Below are 19,962 nucleotides of genomic sequence, written 5' to 3'. Positions count from 1 at the left end.
TATCGGAGTCTTAAAATTATTTAGGATCGAGACTACAAGCATCTTAAACAAGGACCATGCTGTAAGTTGGGCTCGAGCCGATGTGCCTACTGTTCCACCATGCTGTACACCTAACTTGGGTCAGCTTCAAGGGCTATGTCAACTAACATGATGTGTTGTTAGTACATACTCTAGTATAAGGGTGTACCTGAGAGACACCATGAGACACCACTATATTCAATCAATATATTGCCTCATGAAATGCAAAACAAATACAAACAATAAATTAATCATGGTACGATTTCACAACTTGAGAAAATTCCTGGTAAGTTGCAAAGTATCCTAACCTGTCATCTACGAAAACAGCTACATCACAAGCACCCAAAGATTCGTTTTTAGATAAAAGTTTCTTAACTCCGTCTTCTGGTATCTCCTGGAGGATCAATGTCTTCTTATTACCCTGCAATTAAAACAACCAAAATAGAAATAATCAATTTAAAAACAAAACACGAACTGCATGAATACCAATTTATCACACACTGTAGGGCTGATGCTGCATCACAGTTGAGGCCAACAATGTCATAAGAGCCCACTGCACCAAAAATTAGACATGAAAGTAAAATAACAAAAACATAATTTCATAAAGTAAGGGAAACAAATACGCTTTGAGTTAACCATTTAATTTCATGGAAAAATATAGAACAAACAAGCAATAACATAATGTAGTACTCCGTAATAAAAGTGTGAGCTATGCTTTAACTTTATAAATAAATAAATAAAAAAGCAGAAGAAAATTATTTACGTTAACGATAGCTCACCATAAGATTGTACAATGAAACTAACATTACATTTTTAAGTTAAAATCATATAACTGTACATTTCTAATTGGATTAATACTTAATATCATCAACGACTGTGAATTTAAATAAATGATTCGCAATTATAACATGGATTTTCAATTGTGGCATTAAATATTTTCACCTTAATTTATTTATTTATTCTTGTAAGTGCAATCACAATCTGTTTTCTTAGTGCCTAAATGCTGGCGTGTCCATATATCATCTGTTGCTACAATTAGAACTTTTTTTGAAATTACATATACTCAATTTGTGATTTTAAAGACCTTAGCCTTATAAGCTCGGAAAGATTGAAACTAAATGAAAACCATATTGATCAACCCTCAATCAGACATATTTGTTCTTATAAATAACAATATTAATAATTACATGGATACTTCAGGTGATGCAAGAATAATCTTCTATCATTTTGCAGAAACTCAGGTCTTATATAATGGACAACCAATTGATTTGTTAGAATAAGAACAAATTCAAGAATAGCTTTCAGGAAAACACACCTGAGATAGAAATCCAGAAAGTTTATCAACTGCATCCTTATAAGGACTGAATTTGAAAAATAAAAACCATGTCAGGAATATAAAGGAAAAAATTACTAAAATTTATGATGCTAATTAGTGCAAAAGGTAAGAGGACCGAGATCCAGTTGCTGGCAAAAATACTTTGTTCCATCTATCACCTGCCGACTTGAAAATCAATCTTATACATGCACCATTCACCCACAAAAACAATTTATAATAGAAATGGATCCTTACCATTCTAAGGTTGAATAGATTTATAATAGAAAAACAATTTGAGGTTAAAATATAATTGATGTCTGAAGAGGAGGGAGAAAATAACAACAATAGCACAGATAGTATAAGCAATAGGCATAAAGATAGCAATATCGCAAGTACGATTATCTTGGGAAGGAGCCAACTACTGAGCATTGTCTATGAGGTAAGAGGGTAAAACCTTTAAGAATATCAACCAATGAATATAAACTAGTTTGGCAATGCAAAACCTGGAACTCTATTAGTTCTTTTTTTTGAGTTACTGACTCGAATTCCCGGCGTATTGGTAAGAAGTATTGGTAAGAAGGGAAGCGTCTTACCAATGCTTTGTCGTCAGTATAATTCATATCCATGTACAAACAATCAAACATCACCAAAAAATTGAAACAAACCAATTTCACGTGTGTAGCTTGCTATTTTGACCTCGTGATTATAGATTAGAAATCTAATGCGCCAAGTTATTCAGAAATCATCAATTGCTTTCTCACTTATACATATTTCAAATTATGAATGCAGTTGACAGCTCTTATGAATGCAAAAGGTACAACTCCAAAAGCAATGCATAAACCTCCATAATATAATTCCATAGATCAATTTTTGGTTCATTCACTCAAAAGATGATATTTAGCCAATTAATTTAGCCTAAGAATTTATAACCAATAACATTCAGGACTAAAGGATTCATAATATAATTCCATAGATCAATTTTTGGTTCATTCACTCAAAAGATGATATTTAGCCAATTAATTTAGCCTAAGAATTTATAACCAATAACATTCCGGACTAAAGGATTTGAGGAATGAATATGAGAACTTACTACACTATAGTTGTTATTGTAAATTAGCAACTAATTGGTCACTGGTGCATCTGAAAAAAGGTACTAAGAGCATGCACAACGGTGGATGCCGGCCCCGCATCCGTCCGCGCCGCTGGCAAGGACGAGGCTCGCCGCCGCTGGCACGGCGCTGCGCGATGAGCAGGCAACGTAGTGGCACGCGATTGGGCAACGGCATAGCCGTTGCCTTTGATTTATTTTTATTTAAAATTCGTTATTTAATTTTTAAAAATGATAAAAATAAAAAATATATATATTTTCCAAATCACAAAAATATGGCTGTTTTTTGCCCGTTTTTCTGAATTTTTTTTTATTTTTTCCCCCAAAATCATCTATAAATGCACACATTCATCATCCATTTATCACTTCAAATCATCTCTCATTCATAATTCTCATACAAACTATCAACACATTCATCCCTCACTCAAAACCTCAAATGGATTTCACCCATCTTATGACGGAAGCGGAGCGCGAAGAACAAGAATACTACGAACAACATCGGGCCGCTTACGAAGCATATGTCGCGGCGAATACCCCCGCTCCTCCTCCTCAACGAACTAGATCAACTCGCCGCTACATCCATCGTGACCGGGAGGGAACTCACGAAAGGCTCGTTGCCGACTATTTTGCCGACCAGCCGCGGTTTCCGGCAGATTATTTCAGGCGCCGTTTTCGCATGTCAAAGCGCCTGTTCATGCGAATTGTCAACACATTTTCCGCACGTGTTGAATTCTTCCAAACAGGTCCAGATGCAGCCGACCGACAAAGTATCACGCCGTTGCAGAAGTGTACGTGTGCCATCCGACAACTCGCTACTGGGCAAACGGCCGACCTCTTCGACGAGTATTTGCTTGTCGGTGAGTCCACTGGAATCCCTTGTCTAAAGAATTTTTGCGAGGGCGTTCGTTCAGCTTTCGGTGATGAATTCCTTCGGGTACCCACCACCGATGATTGTCAACGGTTGCTTCGTCTTCACGAATCAGTCCATGGCTTTCCCGGAATGCTTGGCAGCATTGACTGCATGCATTGGAGGTGGAAGAATTGCCCGACTGCTTGGAGGGGGCAACACTTAAGCGGTCACAAAGGCAGCGGCCCAACACTTATCCTTGAGGCGGTTGCCGACTATCGCCTATGGATTTGACATGCATATTTCGGTGTTGCCGGATCTAACAACGACTTGAACGTGCTCTATTCTTCACCACTCTTCAATGATGTGATGAATGGTGTAGCACCGGCGATCGACTTCACCATCAACGGAACTACATACCACATGGGTTACTATCTCGCCGATGGTATCTACCCAAGGTGGTCGACTTTCGTGAAGACGCTCAGCAACCCGCACGACCCGAGACGGGTTCTTTTTGCACAGCGTCAAGAGTCAGCGCGGAAAGACGTCGAAAGAGCCTTCGGGGTCCTTCAAGCCCGATTCAACATTGTGAAGGCCCCGGCTCGGCTGTGGTACGTGAATAATATCGCCGACATCATGTTCACGTGTATTATCTTACACAACATGATTATAGCCGACGAAGGACCGAGGGCGGCTAGCTTCTACGACGAGGATGAAGCCGAAAGCTCAACCGCGAGGTCTCCCCCACACCGAGGTGCGCATACGACGGTTGGCCAGAGGATCGAGACAAGGCACATAATGCGCGATACCCGAACCCACATTCAGCTACAAGAAGACCTAATAAAACACATGTGGGCGAAATTCGGCAACGAGTAGTGGTTTTTTTAATTTTAGGATTTTAATTATGTAATTTTTAATTTTTAGGATTTAATTTATATCTTTTTAAATTTATTTGTAATTTGTAATGTTATTTCGGTTTTTTTAATGAATTTTCATATTATGGAAATGTTTTTGTTTGATTGAATTTTAAATTGAATTGTGCTCGTCCTTGCGGAAGAGCACAACTGTGGGTGTTGTGCTCTTGCCAGAGAGCAGGCATGAATAGTGGCGCCGGGCCCACAACTGTGCTCGCTGGCAAGAGCACGGTTGTGGATGCTCTAAAGCCTAAAGGAGGCATCACCATTGCAGAAGTACTTTTCTGCAACTTTATTTTATAAATAAACTGAAATAAATTGGTTTTACAAAATTTTACTCCCTCCGTCCCGGATTAGGAGTCCTATTTAGCTATGGCACGAGTTTTAATAAATGCAAAGAAAAGTGAGTTGAATAAATTAGTGGAATATGGGTTCCACTTATATATAGTTTTATAACAAAATGTGATTGGAATAAGTTGGTGGAATGTGGGGTCTACTTACTATTTATGGTAAAAGTGAAATAGGACTCTTATTGTGGGACGGACCGAAATGGCAAATCAGGACTCTTATTGTGGGACGGAGGGAGTAATTAACGGGATAACATATACAATGTGTTCCACCATGATGTCTGTGCGTGTAAACCTTAAAACTAGTTTTACTAGTGGATAGAAAGAACTTGAGTTTCAAACTACATGGGCATCGATGTGTCGTAAGCAATAATATTATCTTCACAACATACGCTGTTCAACTTGTCCTTTTGTGATTCTTTTTTCCTCTTTCAGTAGATGGGTAACTTAGTTTGATTAATGGTCGATCGACAACATAGTCAAAATTTTAATACCCTTAGTTCATACAGCTAAGTTTAAATGTAATGAATCTCAAAGAAATGGTGTATATATGACAAAAACATCAAAACAAGCCAAACAATCACATAATAAGTAGTATCCAGAGAGACAAATTGGTGAATGCAGTGAATCTGCCCCATTCTAAAAGAACTAGTAAAACAGTAACGACAATGACATACTTTATCATCATCGAATGTGCTGAAGATTCCCTTTAAAAACTCAACTGCTTCACTAGTTAATTCAACACTCTGCAAGGACACACGCATAAAAGAAGAATAAGGTATATGGTTACAGAGAAAAGTATTAGAAAGATAATGGAATAATATACCAGTACATCAACTCAAAACAAATGCCATGTCAAATAATTTTAACTAATAACTATTCATGACGGTATATAGAGTTCAATGATAGGAGGCTCAATATAAAGGAACATATATCATCCACATAAGGATAACAATTCTCTTTGTGGCAAAGGAGACTTTACTAGAAATCATTAGATGCGACTATCGCAGGATCCAGTTGAAGAATCAGAAATGTTTTTACAGTGTGTTTTAAGCCTCAAGACGCCCCGCCAGTGTGTTTTAAGGCCATCCACAACGTTGTTCCTATATCGTTCCTTAAACTACTATTTGCGGACCCCACTGTACTTTTTTACTCCATTCCTATACCGTTCCTAAACCGTTCCTTAAACTACTATTTGCGGGCCCCACTGTACTTTTTTACTCCATTCCTTAACTAAGGAACGGAACTTGCAACCCTCCGTTCCTTAACCGTTCCTTAAATTACTCTTCATTCAATTTCATTTTTTATTTTTATTTCCAACTCAATTTAATTAAAAAAACACACTTTAATAAAAACACACAACATTAAAACAAAGTTACAACTTAAACTAAAAAAAAAATAAAAAGCACACAATTAAAATCCTAAAAAAATAAAATTACACAATTTTAATAATTTCATCCGCCAAAGTTTGCCCAAATGTGCTCAATTAGATCCTGTTGGAGTTGGGTGTGGGCGCTAGAGTCGCGTGTCCTTGCACGAATAGATAACCGTTCTTGTATAGACGAATGCGCTCCACTTCGAGGCGGACTACTTGCGGTTGAGCTTCCGGGGGATTCGGGGTCGAACCAATTTCCCGCCTCGGGTCCTTCGTCTTGGACAATCATGTTGTGCAAGATTATGCACGTATACATGATGTCGACCATGTTCTCCATGAACCACGTACGAGTCGGGGCTTTGATGATGTTGAAACGCGCTTGGAGAACCCCGAACGCCCTCTCCACATCCTTGCGAGCAGCCTCCTGCTTCTGCGCAAAAAGATCCTGCTTTGGGTTAGCAGACCCACTGCACGTCTTCACGAAGGTAGGCCACTTCGGGTAGATGCCATCGGCGAGATAGTAACCCATTTTATAAAGCCGGTTGTTGGCGACGAAGTTGATGGCCGGCGCTTTACCATCCAAAACTTCGGTCAAGAGGTCGGACTGGTGGAGCACGTTTACGTCGTTATTCCCGGGGACCCCGAAGTACGCATGCCAGATCCAAAGGCGGTAGTCGGCAACGGCCTCGAGTATAACGGTTGGGTGGGTGCCTTTGTGGCCGCTCGTGTAGGACCCCTTCCACGCCACCAGGCAATTCTTCCATTGCTAGTGCATGCAATCGACGCTGCCGAGCATCCCGGGGAATCCGTGCACTGTTTCGTGAAGGTTGAGCAGGAACTGACAATCGGTCGTGCTTGGCCTCCGGAGAAATTCGTCGGTGAAGGCTGCCCGGACGCCTTTGCAGAATTTGAGCAAACACATTCGCCCAGTGCTGTCTCCGATGTGGAGGTATTCGTCGAACATGTAGGCCGTTTGTCCAGTCGCAAGCTGGCGGATTGCTGCAGTACATTTCTGCAGCGTCGTGTGGCTGGGACGGCCGACCGCATCGAACCCTTCCTGGAAGAACTCTTCCCAGGCTGCCAAAGTATTCGCGATGTGGAGAAATAGCCGTTTCCCCATGCGGAAACGGCGACGGAAGTATTTATTTCCCCAAAGCGGGTTATCGCAGAAGTAGTCGTGTACTAACCTTGCGGCGGCTTCCTCCCGGTTACGATGGATGTACGTACGGGAGCGTCGTTGGGGCGGCGCGGCTTCTTCCGCCTCCCGTCGTTGATCTTCTTCAAGTGATTGTTCCAATATTTGACGCATTTGTTCAAAAGGATCCATTAATTTGATTAAATTTGGGAAAAGAAAACAGAGTTGATTTGAGATGAAAATTGGGGTGGAAATAGAAAGGATTTGAGAGGAATAGATGTGTGTTTGTGAGTGAAATGAATATGAAATAGGAGTATTTATAGAGTAAATAAATTATAAAAAAAAAAAATTACAAAACGGCTAAAAAAAACGGTAACAATACCGTTGCAATTTTTTTTTTTTTTAAATTAAAATTCGAATTTTTTTTTTAAAAAATGAATTATTGCGTCACGTGACGAAACCCACTCGCGGAGCAGCGAGTGGGCGTCACGCGTCGAATGGGAGGCCGCCACGTCGCCTCGGCGCGTGGCGGAACGTGTCGTGCCGCGGGCCGCGGCAACGACACCCGGCACGGCATGGGCACGGTTTGGCGACGACACGGCGGCTGCAACGCGTGCCGCTGCGGAACCGTTCCTCCGGAACGGCCTAGGCACCGCAATGCGCTGAGGCACAAATCATAAAAAACGCATGAAAATCATAAATTCATGACTACACATCATAACCATAGCAAATATATGAAAACAAACAAAATCATAAGTTTATTAACTATCATAACTCTTTAAAATCCCATAAATCCCATATTAAAGTCTAATAATTACATGTGAGAGGAGAGTGACTGTGAAGTTGAGAGGAGCGGAACTCTTCAAAAGAATCAGAACATAGGGTTTCTTTGGGATTCATTTTTTCATCTTTAATCATCCATTGTTTTTACACGACCCACTTCAAATTGGAGCTTAAACATGAAAGCCAATTCACTTTCAGGCCTCTAAGAAGCCAGAAAAAACTGGAAAAGTAGAAACTTCAATGAGGCTATTTGCCGCCTCAGATGGAACGCCTATTTAAGCCAGGACAAATGGAGAATCAGTAACTAGTTAATTACACAATTTCAAATCTGTAAGTATCATATCCAAAATCATGAAATGTGTTACAAATATGGAAAACCAAATACTTTTCTATGGTGGTTCTCATTTTGCTAACAATGAGAAAAATGATTCCTTTTCCATGACTGTTCGCAAAAATCTAATAGGAGTAAATGTGAGTGTCAGTGTGCGCACATAACTTCTATAACTTCCCCTAATAAATTGTGACACCCCACCAAACAATTTAAACAATTATTCATATCTTCAATCCAAAAATCATTTTAAAAATTAAAACTAAACTTTGATGATCTTTCACCAATTTTTTGGTGATTCGAAGAAATATTATCAGTCATTGTTCAATGAATAGAAACACACCTTTTTTTGGAAAAGGATAAATAATCATCACCAAGTTTTAGCTCATCATTATACCCAAACTTTCTCAACACAGTCGCCCTTTCTCAATAAAAAGAGCATGAAGAAAAAGAAACCCTGTCAAGGTAAGACCAAGTTCATTCACCCCTTCAGGCAACTTTTCCTGAACAACACTCTTAACACCCACTACTTCAGCAAGTTGCAAAGGAGAATTGAAGCATTTCACCTAAGTATAAGCAATTAGACAAAGTTAAATGAACTGTAGAGAGCATGAGAACAGTTATCATCAATATATAGATAAGAAGAAAATTAAAAATACCTGCTCGGCATCATTGAGAGCACCATCCATATCAAGGTCGCAAAGAATAAATATCCTTTTCAACGCTCTCATGCATCGTGGTCTTAAAGCTTGGGTTTCTTGATCAAACAGAGGAGCTGTTGGTTGTAGGACAGCCTTTTGAGCAAAGTAAAACACTTCTTGGATCTAAAACAATTCATAAAGACTTCAGTTATCTGAAGAAAATTCTAAATTCTTATGAGAAGTTAAAATCAAAGTCATAAAACAGGTCGAACATTATCTCAAACCTGGAGCATATTAGCTGCCCAACATTCTATGCAAGTCTCAATCTCCCGAAACTGCTGCATAAGCGGCATCATTTCAACACTCAAATTGTACTCTTCATCTCGCCTATCGAGCTTGCAACCAGCCACAATTACCGGTGCTCTGATCTAAACATTCCCAATTGACAAGTGAAAGTACCGCTCTAGAGTGTGTCGTGTGAGTGTACGCGTGCTAAAGTTCTGGGTCGAGCAATGAATCCGCTAGAGCACTAGGTCTAGGAACTCAAGGCGACGCTAAAAACTCTGACGACGGACATATAAACTCTTTTGCGTTCCAAGATCCCTCAACCCTTTATACTATAGAATAGTATAGAGAAACAAGGGGTCGATCCCACGAAGATGGACTCGCAAGAAAGCATCTAGAGGTTTTTGGTCAGAAAGCGACTGCTGCCACGCAATGGGGTTGAGGTATAACTACTAATAGACCTAGGCACAGAATCAAATACTAGATCTAGGAACTGTAAACTTCATGCAGGCATTGATCATTCTTAGAACTACGTAAATTTAAACTCACTTTCTAGACAAAGCAAACAATCACCAATTATAGCTAAACAGAACACAGACCAAAGTGGGGACCAACTTCCAAAAATATCAAATACGGAAGTAAAGCTGCAACTAACAAACTAAGAATTTAACTGACAATGACATGCATAACTTCAACTCTATCAAACACGAAGATGAAGAAAACAGAGCACATACCGAGATTCAAACAAAATGTAAAAATTCAGACGACGAAAACTTGCAACCAACCGGAAATAAAACAGATCTACATCTACGAGACGAAATGAAATGAAAGCACGAAAACTAGGCATAAATCCTGATCACTCTGTTTCAGATCCAAACGTCGGATGCTTAATCCACTCCGGATCCAAGCAATCCGAACCCAACAACAGCCAATCTCAGCTCCATAACTTCTGATTCAACAGATCTACTCCGATCAACACCAGAAAACAACGATTCTATTCTAAATAACAACCAGCATGTAAACCAAACATCCAATTCAGTAACCAACAAGCTCAAAGTAAACAATATCCATAACCAAAACTCAAAAGCAGCTCAAATACGGAAAACAGAAGTTGCATAAACCACGGAAGTTTTAGTCGAAAACAGAGCCGAGCTTCGAACGGCAAAGCTCGGTGAAATCCACAAAATAACTAAAATAAACGGAAAATTGTTTCTTCGCCCTCTGCAAGGACGGTGTTACTCCAACGTAAACAGTGACCCAGAACTACCCTACAATTTCCCCATGAAAACTCAAAAGTGTGTAGAAGTGAAGTGAGCTGCAAGCTAAATCTGTTACTGAGGTCCCCACCGAGAGGATCCCTCTAGATTGCATGCTTCCTTCCTTATATAGGTGCGGTAGGATCTTCTAGAAACCTTCGCAGAAATCTTCGTTCTGCCCTTCAGCTTCACGATCCCTTCGCCTAGCTGTTTCCTCCGAATTTGCTCACTTATTCACCATAATTGCATGGTCCTTGGAATCCACCTTCTTTGTTCCTCGACCCGGTGAATTCTTCTACACACCTGGCTTAAAACATGTGTTAGACCTTATAATTGTATGAATTTACCCCCTAGACCTATGCATGAAATTAGCCTTATCAACAAGCCATGTTTGAATTCACGTAAAAACAATGACAAACACCAATACAACACAACACAAAACAGATCAGTTTCATCAGAAATATCAGTTGCAAATGCAAAATAAACATCTGTCAGCTGCATGTGCATCTCAACTACCATGCCAATTAAGTTTTTAAGGGAATGGACACCGGATAACTTAACTAAGAAAAGAGGCAGTTTCTATAATACTGGTTTAGCTCAAACTCTTGATTTTTGAAACCAAACTCAAACAAATTCTCTTATCAGCTAATTTTAAAAGAATGTGCTCCTAAGAAAAATCACCAGGATGGTCGAGCTCACTCATTTCCGAGTTATATATGCAGAGATAAGCTGTTAAATCAATTAACTAGCTCATACAAACAGTCAATTAGTTTTACATCTTCAATGACCGCGGATAGAAAGAGCATATTTTCTTCACCTTCTAGTTTAATTAGTTATAGGATGAAAGAAAAAAGAGCTCATAACAGACTTCCCTTACAAAAGTCTAAGCCAATGATTACATCCAATAACAGCCGTAGTATCACCAGAAGAAACACATTCAAACAATTCGAACCTCTAATCTTCGAAGCTCGTGGAGCCAGAATGTACTGAGACGATTCAGCGTGAGGGGCTGATCGCATGCATAGGTCAAGACTACAGCATCGGCGCGCTTCAATTCCTCAGCAAGCTTCCCTCTATACTCCAAACTGCATCCACAGATGAACGAATCAATCAATCAAATACGAGAAAACGAGACAAAAACATGAGCGTACCTGCTGGAGGTGTCGATGATGATGATGGGGACATTATCGGGATAATAATCGGACGGTAGGCGAGTGGGCGGGAGGACTGGAGGAACTTCGGGGCGAAAGGACTCGGCGGCAGAGGCGGCGATGAGGCTGGATTTTCCGGTGCCATGGTCGCCGATGACAGCGATTCAGATGCTCGTCCGGTTGCCGGAGGTTGCACCGCCACCTGGCATCGATTTGACGGTTGTTTAGAGCGTCCACAGTGGGACGGATGCGGACATCCCGACGGACTTCTCAAAAACACCTCCTGCCACGTCATAAGGACATCCCACTGCACAATGGCGGACGTCCCAAGGACATCTCGACGGACATTCACAATAATAAATATTCACAAATTCACCAAATTAAACAATTTACGAAATTAAAATTTCAACACGAATACGGTGAAAATGCAACCACTTTATTTAAAACAACAAACATACATAATTATTAAAAAAACATAGTTAAAAAAAACAACCTCAAGTTTCGACAAATGCAGCCCCCGTCTAACTCCTCGTCGTCCCCGCTGCCAGTCCCGTAGTGCCCGTGGCTGGTCCCGGCGTCACTCACGGGCAGGGATGGCATCCCCAAATCGCGCCGCATACTGTCGATGACATCCTTCATCGTCAACTTGTATAAGGGGTCAGTCGCTGCATACCACTTCTCCATGGTGTGTATCAGGGTCTCATGCTGCTGTATGCGGGCGAGTGAGGGGAGCTCGGGATCGATCTGGGAAGGAGCTGCTGATTGGACCTCGAGGGACCCGCTGGCGCTTCCCCTAGCCATCCGCATCGCGGTCTTTTTCCCAACCGGGTGACGGCAGCAAGAAAACGATTGAGGGGTCGGGAACTCTGCCTCGGCGTCAGAGAGTTCGTGGGAACCGGCACTGCTGCTGTACTCCCCGGAGGCGTTGATCTTCGTCCGCTTCGGCCAGCCGGCTTCAACACCCGAACTAAACTTGGCGGAAGTCTGCACCACAAGATAGACCTCACAATATTTGAATTCCCTGAAACCCAATTCACTATCGGGGAACTACTGGTGAGACAGAAGCTTCACATCATCGACGGACATGCCACTGGTTGACTGATAAGGCTAATTTCATGCATAGGTCTAGGGGATAAATTCATATAATTACGGGTCTAACACACGTTTTAAGCCAGGTGTGTAGAAGAATTTTGCCAGGTTCAGGAAAGAGAGAGGACAGTCACATGGTCCGAGGAAACTGGCGAATGAGTGAGCATTGTGGAGCAAATTGCAAGACAGAGGAAATCTCGGAGCTGAAGGGTAGAATGAAGATTTCTACGAAGGCTTCTAGAAGATTATGTCCGCACCTATATAAGGAAGGAAGCATGCATTCTGGAGGGATCTTCTCGGTGGAGGCCTCACTAACAGTCTGTGACTCGTAGCTCACTTTTTTTCTTTTACACACTTGGGTTCTTTAGAGGGAAATTCTGGGGGTTTGCATTTTGGGTTCACTTTTCGCTTTCTTGCATTTCAGTTGGGTTGTAACACCGTCCTGTCGAGGGAGAAGAAACAAGTTCCATTTTATTTTCTCGTATTTTGTGGATTTCACCGAGCTTCGCTGTTCGGAGCTCGGCCCTCTGTTTTTTTTACCGAATATTTCTGTGTTTAATGCAAGTTTAATTTTCTGTCATGTCGTTGATGTTGATTTCTGATTTCATTTATGTGATTATCTGGAGTTTGAGTTAGTTTACTTGTGTTGGATGCGTTTCGCAATTGTTCACTGAATCTGTGCAGAGTAATGGCTGGATCGGGTTGATCAGAGTTTGTTGTTGGTTGAATCGGAGGTTTGAATTTGATGTTGTAGCTGAGTTGAGTGGAATCGTTTGAATTCGGTGTTGATCGGTTTAGATCTGTTAGATCGGAAGTTATGGAGTTGATTGAGGTTGTTGTTTGGTTCGGATCGCTTGGATCCGGAGTGGATTAAGCATCCGACGTGAATCCGAGCATAGTTGGTTTAAATTTATGCCTAGCCTTCGTGTTTTTATTTCATTCCGTCGAGTATATGTAGATCATTGTTATTTCCGGTTTGTTGCAAGTTTCTGACGACCCAACTTTTATATTATGTTCGAATCTAGGTACGTGCTCTGTTTTCTTCATCTTGGATTTTGATTCAGTTAAAAAAATGCATGTCGTTGTTAGTTAGAGTTTCAGTTTGTTATTTACAGCCTTTCTGCCGTACTTGCTAATTCTGGAATTATGGTCCCCACTGTTATATGCTTCCTGTCTGGTTCTATTAGGTAGCCATTTACACGGTCTAGGAAGGGAATTTAATATCCCGTAGTCTTGATGATGTTTGATCTCTGCATGTTTACAGTTTCCTAGGTCTAGTAGTAGTTATACCTCAACCCAGTTTGCGTGGCAGCAGCCGCCTTTGTCAAGAGTCTCTAAACGCTTTCTTACGTGTCCATCTTCATGGGATCGACCCCTGCTTCTCTATACTAATCTATAGTATTCGGGTTGAGGGACCTTTGAAGGGGAGTTTTGTGTGTACAACGACAGAGTATTCTGTGTTCCATTGAGTTCCTAGACCAAGTGATCTAGTGGATTCATAGGACTTGGTATCTCGACCTAGCATAGCACATCGCATTTTCACAACACGAACACACATCTTTCTCTCTTTCTCCCTTCATTGACGTGCGGAGGTTGTTTTGGTAGATGCCGGCAAATCGGCTGAGCTGCCTCCTCAGCCGCTCCCACTGTTTCCAGCATTGCTCTCCATCGTGAGGCTTCCCACCTAGCTGTTTAAATTGGAGGTAGCTTTGGCTAATGCACCACCACATTCTGTCGATATGCTGGTTAGCCCTGACGTAGGGATCCTCGACTACACTAATCCAGGCCTTCGTCAGCGCGACGCACTCCCCTATGCTCCAGATGGTTCTCTTTCTCCCGCCGGCTTCATCCCCCACCTCCTCGGCCCCCGCCCCACCCTCGTTCCCCGCACGCGAGGACGAGGTAGTGCCCTTTCCCTTGCCCTTCCCTCTCCCTTGCTTCCGTGTCCTCCCTGCCGCCGGTGGCATATCAGTGGGAGATTCCCTGACCGGAGATAGCCCCAACTCCTCAAAAGAGAAAGTCTCAATGCCGGTGAACTGAGTCTCCAGATGAGTACTCTGGGGAATCACTAGATAATAAATCTATGTAGGGGCGATAGACATTGTCCCCAGGTGATTGGGGGACCCCTGCATGCTCCCCCCGCAGCGGCAGGCATGCACTGCATCATCCTGGGCATCATCATCCCGTGCATTTGGGGCATCATCCTCGTCATCGCGACACTCATCCCGGGCATTTGGGGCATCATCCCACACCAAGGGGTACATATTTTAGTACACGAGCACCATCCCCGCCATAGCACGTAAAGTGGGTCATCTTCGGTGGGACAGAAAGAAGGGTTGGAGCTCGGGTCGAGATGGTTCAATGTCTGTAGCTTCAGTCGTTGATGCGGATGCTTTAATATTCTTTCCCAATAATTGATGATGTTGAATCAAAAGGTGGATGGCCTTAGTTTGGAGGTAGGACCGATTGAGGATGTGAATTACATACATCAAAGAGGAAACCAAGGGGGTAATCCAAGGAATTTCAACAATTATCGCCCTAACAATGGGGGTGGTAATTATCAAGGCTATCGCCTACCCTTCAATGCGCATCCAAAACTCTCATATGAAAATCCAAGTAATGCTATCCAACCACATCCACCTCCCAGATTTGGAGCATCAAGTGGGGCCACCAATGTACCTAGCACCTCAAAATCCTTGAGTGATGTCACAAATGAGCTTCTAAAAGCTCTCATGGAGAAGACCGATGGGATCATGACACACTCCACTATGAGAATTGATAAAGTTGAGACGACGGTAGTGGAGGTCACCACAAGATTGAGGGCCTTAGAGCACCAAGTAAGTCAAATTGCTCAAGCCGTTGGGCAAATACATCAACCGGGGCAATTCCCAAGTACCACAATTCCAAATTCGAAAGATTGCAAGGCAATCTACTTGAGGAGTGGGACAAGCTATGAGAGCCCTCCTATGCCCGAGGTGGAAGCTAAGGAACTGCCGGAAGAAGAGAAAGAAGAAGAGGAGATAGAGGTGGAGTCACCTAATATGTCATCCGAGGTTCAACCCGAGACAATTGTTTTACCCAAGCCAAAGGAAATCAAAATTCATTTCCCTCAAGTGGTGCAAAAGAAGAAGTTAGATGAGAAGTTTGCAAAATTCCTTGAGATCTTCAAGAGGGTGCACCTCAATATTCCTCTTATTGAGGCTCTCCAACAAATGCCCGGCTATCTCAAGTTTTTGAAGGAGATTATGTCCAAGAAGAAGGAGTTGGTCGATTATGAAACCGTGAGCTAGATCGAGAATTATAGTGCAATCATTCAACAAAAGATGTCGGCAAAGATAAAGGATCCGGGGAGCTTCAACATCTCTTGTGTGATCGGGAATGATAGGCAAACTATGGCCTTGTGTGATTTGAGGACAAGCATAAATCTTATGCCCTTAAGCTTCTTCCGGAAGTTAAAGTTTGGTGTCTTGAAGTCGACCACCATCACCCTTCAAATGGCGGACAAATCCGTCAAGTTCCCCAATGGAGTCCTCGAGAATGTCTTAGTGAGGGTGAATGATTTTATCTTCCCAGTGAACTTTGTTGTTTTGGACATGAAGGAGGATCCAAATGTCCCTCTCATCCTTGGAAGGCCATTCCTTGCAACCGGGAAAGCTCTAATTGATGTCACCAAGGGTGAACTCACTCTTAGGCATGGAAACAAAACGGTCATCCTCTCTATGTTAGACAAGATGAAACGCCATGAAATGGAAAAATCCAAGAGAGTGGAAGAGGTTCCTTTGGAAATTGAAGAGTGCAAGGTGATACAAGTGTCTAAGGATGTTGAAGTTGAGAAGCCTTTGGAGGTGATTTTGGTCCCTAATTGGTTATTCAAGCTTGAAGATGAAACAAGTTTGAGGGGGAAAAAGAAGAAGGTTGCCAAAGTGGCAAGTGGAGGATCGAAATGAAGTGTTGTTGGGGAAGATGCGAAGCCCACTTAGTGGAAGAAGCGGCTATATAAGAGCTCTATTTGGCCGTTAAAGCAAAGATGTTTTCTTAGTGTTTAATTTTCTTAGTGTTTAATTTGGTGTGTCGTTTTAAGTGTGTTTGATGCCCCAATTACTTTCAAGTTGGGTATGTTTTTGTTTTGTAGTTGTTGGAACAGGAAAATAGGAACGAAAAGGTTGAAAAACTGAAGACGGGCAAAATCGGGACTCAAGGCAGAGAGTTCGCCCGATCGGGCATTATGCTCATGCAGAAACGCTCGATCGGGCGCTTACAAGCGGGAGTCAGAGGAATCGCCCGAGTCAGGCGTTTTTAAATTGACAAAACGCCCGATCGAGCTTTTCTACGCAGTATAAAATCACGCGAGACAACCATTCAGCGGCGCCGGACCTCGACGAACCCTAGCCCCAATCTCCGATTTCTGACCAATTTCACTCCAAATTCCACCACCTATCTCACTTATACACTCATAGCTCTTGTCTAATCCCTCTTTTATCCATTTTAAACCGAGTAATTGGTTGTTTTGTGAAAAAACAAGGGAAGAGGTAATTTTCGACTTCCACCATTTTAAACCCGAAAGGTATGATTTTTCCCTCTATTCTTCATTACCCATGGATTATGGTTGTTTATTGATGGTTGGGTGCTTGAATTTGAGGAATTATGTGGTTGATTTGGGTTTATTGTGAGCTTGTTGGATGAATTGTTGGGTTTGCTATGAATTGTTGAGTTCTATTGTTGATATGAGCATGGATGGTTGAAATTGGTGTTAAGGAAGTGTTGTTTTGCTTGATTTTGGTTTACATTGTGCTAAATTGTGATGGATTAGAGTCGTTGTCGAATTTCTTGTCAAAAGATAAAAAGCTGCTTGTGTGATCCTATATAACCGCTTGATGTTCTATTGCTTTTTTTACCTTTATAATTGCTTACTACATATTTGCTTGATGCTACACAAATGCTTGTGTGAACACAAATATTCATTGAGATGATGTTTTTGTTTTTGCCTGTAGACAAGTTTTTTCATAAGAAGTGTGTGATCTATGGACGGATGCTAAGAAGAGCTAAAACTAACGTTCTTGTTGAAGTGGAGAACAAGAGACATAACAAGCGACTCTGGATTGTTCGATATGAGACACATTGAGATGTATATGGGGGAAAGGTCAATGATTAGAAGTGCGACCTTACTAACAAGCAGTACAAGTCATTGTAGTTGCTCCGTGCGAAATACCTCACCGCTTTGTTATACAGTTCAGAAAACAAGTTTGTGGATGTCGCGATGACTACGGCAACAAGCCTCATTCAGGAGGGGCGAAAGAAGGGACATGTTGATGTTAAAAAAATGGTGGCATGGTACACCAAACCTTGAATTCTAAATGATGCTTTTTTAGAATGACCTCAACTTTGTTTTGTTTTGTTTTGTATTTGTTGGACGATATCTAGCTACTCAATGAGTTTTAGTATGTTTTGCTGTAGGCATTACTGGTTTTTGAAATCGAGTTATTTTTGTCATTAACCACATTGAGATTCAGAACATTAATCAAACATAGTATAATCAATTATTATTTCAAGCAACTGTTGCCGCACAGACAAGCAAATCATCAAACGTAACCAGGAAAAATTGTTGTTCCAAAAATCTATTGCAAATATTATCCGAAATCAATCACAAATCGATTTGCTATATGGTAAAAAACATATAACTGACTGGATAGCAACCAAGTGAAAATTGTCATAAAATATGTGATACATTAGAGCATCCACTACGCGGCGCGCCGGCGTCCCGGGACCCCGTCTCGAAGAGACGGGTCCGTCGCGCGACGCGTTGCAGCGCGCCGACCCGTCCCGCGTCCCGTGTCTCCGAGACAAGATACAGGCCGTCTCGCCACGCGCCTGGCGACGTGGCGCGACCCGGCATCGTACGTGACGCCCACTCGCAGGCTCGCAAGTGGGCGTCGTCATGTGCCGACGCAATAAATATTTTTTTAAAAAAAATAAAAATAAAAGAAAAAAAAATTCTAACGTTAATAATACCATTTTTTTATTTTTTAATTAATTTTTTTACTCTATAAATACTCCTAACTCATCCTCATTTCACACACAACTACTCATCTATTCTTCCTAAATCATCTCAATTTCCTCTCCAATTTTCATCTAACAACTCTTCTCCAAGATGTCCGGCGACGGCAACTACGGCGGTTCCGGCTCCGGCGGGTGGGATCTCAACGCGTTCGGCGATTGGGAGACCATGATCAACACACTGGGAGGTTCCGGTTCGTCGACGTCGGGGACCCAGGGTTCGGCGACGCCGGGGGGTACCAACCACCCAATTTTGACGTTGATGGTTATGCCCGTCCCTCCACCCCGCGGTATTCGCAGGGATTATCCCAGATTCGGGAGGATTTCCCGTTCATCCCACACCGGGAGTAGGCCGAGGCGATGGAGGTGGCTGAGGCGGTGTACAACCCTAGGCGGGCGAGGAGGAGGAGGAAGTGGAGGAAGTGGAAGAGGATCTAGGCCGGCATCCGTACAGCAACCTCGAAACGCTGGCAGTGTACAACGCCTGGGTTACCGGAAGTGTTTCTAGAAAAAGGTCTGCGAGCTCTACCACCAGATGAAGCCGAAAGGCTCCCGCAAGCGCACATTTAAAATGCTCCGCTCTCATTTTGACCGAGTCAACAGATAGGTCAAAAAATTCTGTGGCATCTACTCGACCGAAGCGGCTGATAAGTCGTATTCTAGGCCTTGGTTACTGGTGAGTATGATGTGCATATTTGAACTTTATCTGCAAAACAAGTTGCTTAAGCGTGCAGGTTGAGTGTTCTAGCCAGTAGGCAAAGCTTCAGATACTTCAGGTGAAAAGGGCGTCAGGACGATTACGTACTGACCAGTATACATGCAAAAATGGCTCGAGATGGAGAAGAAGGATAGCTGGGACTAATCAACCACAATTAAGGGCAAAGAAGTCATCTCACCACAAGGTTTTACCCTAAAATCAAGGGTAAGCCTCCCTATAAAAGGAAGCCACTTGGAGAGAGAAAGGATCATCAACAGATTCATCATCATCACTCTTAGGTAGAATTCTCTCGGTAGTTCAGTCCTTCAGCCCAGTCCAGAGTCTCGTTCCTCGCCACTGCCATGGTCACTTGAAGATCAAGAAGTTCCCAGAGTTCCAGACGTTCTCATCCAGTCATCAAGATCGTAGTTAGAAGTTCCATCGCCCGGCGTGGCAAAACACTTTTATTTCGCTTTCGTAGTTAAATTGCTTGTTTTTCCTTACGCTGGATCTTTGTTTGCTTTTGAATTTCACCGCCTAGAAGTACTTTGTTTGAAGATCCAAACATGTTTTATGCTATGAAGTTGTTTTCTGTTCAGTTTACTTCGCCGATCTCTTT

The 19,962-nt window shown here is 42.3% G+C and overlaps 1 pseudogene; it reads right to left on the bottom strand.

Moving 5' to 3' along the window:
* Positions 1 to 265: 265 nt before the first annotated feature.
* Positions 266 to 11,712, bottom strand: LOC121760416 (annotated as a pseudogene).
* Positions 11,713 to 19,962: the final 8,250 nt, after the last annotated feature.

This window comes from Salvia splendens, chromosome 13 (genome assembly GCF_004379255.2).
Source record: "Salvia splendens isolate huo1 chromosome 13, SspV2, whole genome shotgun sequence".
Taxonomy (NCBI): Eukaryota; Viridiplantae; Streptophyta; class Magnoliopsida; order Lamiales; family Lamiaceae; genus Salvia; species Salvia splendens.
Note: the sequence above shows the minus strand (reverse complement) of the source record. Positions and strands in the feature narration are given on the sequence as shown.